The 4,108-nt window shown below is 53.3% G+C and overlaps 1 long non-coding RNA gene across 1 annotated transcript in view; it reads right to left on the bottom strand.

The window, feature by feature from the left end:
- LOC116653979 overlaps positions 1-1,848 on the bottom strand; it is a 21,091-nt gene extending 19,243 nt beyond the window's left edge. The window contains exon 1 of the long non-coding RNA XR_004308699.1: positions 1,680-1,848. This is a non-coding gene — a long non-coding RNA (uncharacterized LOC116653979). The remainder of the gene's footprint in view (positions 1-1,679) is intronic.
- Positions 1,849-4,108: the final 2,260 nt, after the last annotated feature.

Here is a 4,108-nt window from a genome sequence, read left to right as displayed (position 1 = left end):
GAAGGCTTTCTCGATTCAGAAACCTTGCAGTTAGAATACTGAATCTCACTGACTGTGCAGAGTGAGGGGAAACGCTCGCTAAGGCTACCATCTGGTGGTAGTAGGAGGCAAAGACTTACAGAGCTAACAGATTTCCATCCTGTAAAGCTGATGTCGATCCTATCTAGAAGCTGCTAGTAAACTCCTTCCTTTTCAAACAGATGATGTCAGTGAGTAGGACTTTAACATTCATGAAAAAAACATAATAAAAATAAAAATTTGGAAGCAGACTCATGTAAACGACTGTCTGAGAAACAAAACATTTCTATACAATGCCTCGTGTTCCTATAAAAAAATAAATACATTTTTAACAGTGAGAAGGTTTGTTCACCAAGTCAAGTAACAAATTCTTCTTCCTTGACACCTACAAATGAGGTCTGGCTGCTTTCAGGATTATGACTTTCAGTCCAACTACAGTTATTCCAATTCGTGTATGTATATATAAGAGAACAGAACTCGATGGCCTACGTTGTGCAGGCAGGAAGAGCAGATGATGCAATTGTCCCTTTTAGTCCACTGCAATAATTTTTAAAGGTTTACATGATTTTTGATGCAGAGTCACTTTGTAATTAATCTGAGGTGAAAGTACTACAGCATCACTTTGGCAAAAGAGCTCCAAACCAGGCTCAGCTGTACTGAAGGCCCACAAAGGCTGACTGTGTTCCTAATGTTAGATGGTAAAACTTGTTTGGACTAGAAAGACTTGTGAAAAATGATTCTTTACACCTGTTACAGAAGTTCTAAGTGAAAGTGCAAGACGATACTCTTAAAGGGCTCTAATAACTGATGCTGCTGGATAGCTTCACAGATACAGATTTCCTACTGGTGTACCATCACAGAAAGCTTTCTTTAATGTGAGAGTTTTCAGTTACTGCAAGAGGCTTCATAGCAAGGTGGTTGGTGCCTGGTGCCTGGCAGCATCCAAGCTTGTAAACTCTCTTAATAATGTACTTTAACTTTAGTTAGCCCTGTAGGTCCCTCCCCTCCCCTTCCCTTCCCCTCCCCTCCCCTCCCCTCCCCTCACCTGGAGACATGGCATCCTGGGGACAGCTGAATCGTGCCAGCCCTCCTCCACCAGCTGATGCAGCTGGGTTCTGCTGGAGGAAGTGAGGTAGAAATGCCAGCTGCTGCCCAACAGCAAAAAGTTCTGTTTTCTGGTAAGCACAGTGTTGGCGGTCCCCAGCAAGAGGTGAAACCTCACAGTGCCCTCACCGCAGTTTGCTGTTCCCTGGGGTGCTGCTCAGAACTTCACCCCATTACTGTTCCCCTGCACCCGGATGAAGCTGAGGCATGGATGAATGGTGCTGCTGGGCTGGGGGCTGCCGTTGGGAGTGCGCAAATGCTAATGCAGGAAGGGTAACCACCAGTGCCATCCCACCTCCAGACAGGATTCCATGGGTCAAAGAGAAGCACTATAACTCAGATGAATAGAAATTATTATTTTCCAGAAGAAACTGAAGATAGGGCCGCAGATTTGGAATTGGTTTGTCTTCATAAACAACTTCTAAAAGAAGAAGCCATTGACAGGAAAACAGCAGCGATGAATCTTAAAACAGTGGTACCTGCAAAAAAAAAAAAGAGAGGCGGAGGGGAGTGGGGTGCCCACTCCCCTGGGGATGCCCTCTGCCTGCAGAGGGGACCCCGTGCGTGCGGTGCGATCGGGCTTTGCCCTCGAAGTTTTCAGAGGGATCCCGTGCATGTGGGTGAGACTGGGGATGCCCTCCGGCTGCAGAGGGGACCCCGTGCGTGCGGTGCGATCGGGCTTTGCCCTCGAAGTTTTCAGAGGGATCCCGTGCATGTGGGTGTGAGACTGGGGTCCCTCCGCCTGCAGAGGGGACCCCGTGCGTGCGGTGCGATCGGCTTTGCCCTCGAAGTTTTCAGAGGGATCCCGTGCATGTGGGTGAGCGATGGATGCCCTCCGCCTGCAGAGGGACCCCGCTGCGTGCGGTGCGATCGGGCTTTGCCCTCGAAGTTTTCAGAGGGATCCCGTGCATGTGGGTGAGACTGGGGATGCCTCCGCCTGCAGAGGGGACCCCGTGCGTGGCGTGCGATCGGCTTTGCCCTCGAAGTTTTCAGAGGGATCCCGTGCATGTGGGTGAGACTGGGGATGCCCTCCGCCTGCAGAGGGGACCCCGTGCTGCGGTGCGATCGGGCTTTGCCCTCGAAGTTTTCAGAGGATCCCGTGCATGTGGGTGAGACTGGGATGCCCTCCGCCTGCAGAGGGGACCCGTGCGTGCGGTGCGATCGGGCTTTGCCCTCGAAGTTTTCAGAGGATCCCGTGCATGTGGTGAGACTGGGATGCCCTCCGCCTGCAGAGGGGACCCGTGCGTGCGGTGCGATCGGGCTTTGCCTCGAAGTTTTCAGAGGGATCCCGTGCATGTGGTGAGACTGGGATGCCCTCCGCTGCAGAGGGGACCCCGTGCGTGCGTGCGATCGGCTTTGCCCTCGAAGTTTTCAGAGGGATCCCGTGCAGTGGGTGAGACTGGGATGCCCTCCGCCTGCAGAGGGGACCCCTGCGTGCGGTGCGATCGGCTTTGCCCTCGAAGTTTCAGAGGATCCCGTGCATGTGTGGTGAGACTGGGGATGCCCTCCGCCTGCAGAGGAGGACCCCGTGCGTGCGGTGCGATCGGGCTTTGCCCTCGAAGTTTTCAGAGGATCCCGTGCATGTGGTGAGACTGGGGATGCCCTCCGCCTGCAAGAGGGCCCCGTGCGTGCGGTGCGATCGGGCTTTGCCCTCGAAGTTTTCAGAGGATCCGTGCATGTGGGTGAGACTGGGGATGCCCTCCGCCTGCAGAGGGGACCCCGTGCGTGCGGTGCGATCGGGCTTTGCCCTCGAAGTTTTCAGAGGGATCCCTGCATGTGGTGAGACTGGGGATGCCCTCCGCTGCAGAGGGACCCCGTGCGTGCGTGCGATCGGGCTTTGCCCTCGAAGTTTTCAGAGGGATCCCGTGCATGTGGTGAGACTGGGGATGCCCTCCGCCTGCAGAGGGGACCCCGTGCGTGCGGTGCGATCGGGCTTTGCCCTCGAAGTTTTCAGAGGGATCCCGTGCATGTGGGTGAGACTGGGGATGCCCTCCGCCTGCAGAGGGGACCCCGTGCGTGCGGTGCGATCGGGCTTTGCCCTCGAAGTTTTCAGAGGATCCCGTGCTATGTGGTGAGACTGGGATGCCCTCCGCCTGCAGAGGGGACCCGTGCGTGCGGTGCGATCGGGCTTTGCCCTCGAAGTTTTCAGAGGGATCCCGTGCATGTGGTGAGACTGGGATGCCTCCGCCTGCAAGAGGACCCCGTGCGTGCGTGCGATCGGGCTTGCCCTCGAAGTTTTCAGAGGATCCGTGCATGATGGTGAGAACTGACATCCCACGCTGCAGGGACCCCGTGCGTGCGGTGCGATCGGGCTTTGCCCTCGAAGTTTTCAGAGGGATCCCGTGCATGTGGGTGAGACTGGGGATGCCCTCCGCCTGCAGAGGGGACCCCGTGCGTGCGGTGTGATCGGGCTTTGCCCTCGAAGTTTTCAGAGGGATCCCGTGCATGCGTGTGTTTACCTGGTATTTGTTGCGGTCTTGATTGTCTCGTCTTGCATTGCTGAGTTGGTCATCTTATTCTTTAGGGTTTGTCTCTGCTCACATATTCATGCCCATCTGCTGGCTGCTGGTCATGTGGAGTTATCCTGGGCTGATGATTGTCGGCATCAAATTTTGTTTCTGCATTTAGAATAAGATAAGAATATTTTATTTCAAGGTCTCATTATATAAGTGATGCAGTTTGTAGCTATTAGGTAGAAGTTATTAGGTACAAAGACTTCAGCTCCTGTCTGTCCAGCTGTCTGAAATAGAACTAAGAATATGCCTGTATAAACTTGCAACAATGTATGTTTTAGTGTTTTGTTGTACGCATTGTAAAAATATACAAGTCGTGACATACCTTAGGATGTGCCTGAAGAGATATCGGGAAGGATAAAAGCAGATTTTTAATTCGGGATTGCAATGGCGGGCGCCCTGATGGCAGAAGCGCACCTATGGACATGATATGTTAGCAGTTTTTGTATCTTTTCCATATGTTTTGCCCCCTC

The sequence above is a fragment of the Coturnix japonica genome, chromosome 1 (assembly GCF_001577835.2).
Source record: "Coturnix japonica isolate 7356 chromosome 1, Coturnix japonica 2.1, whole genome shotgun sequence".
Classification (NCBI taxonomy): Eukaryota; Metazoa; Chordata; class Aves; order Galliformes; family Phasianidae; genus Coturnix; species Coturnix japonica.
This window is presented reverse-complemented; position numbering and strand designations above follow the sequence as displayed.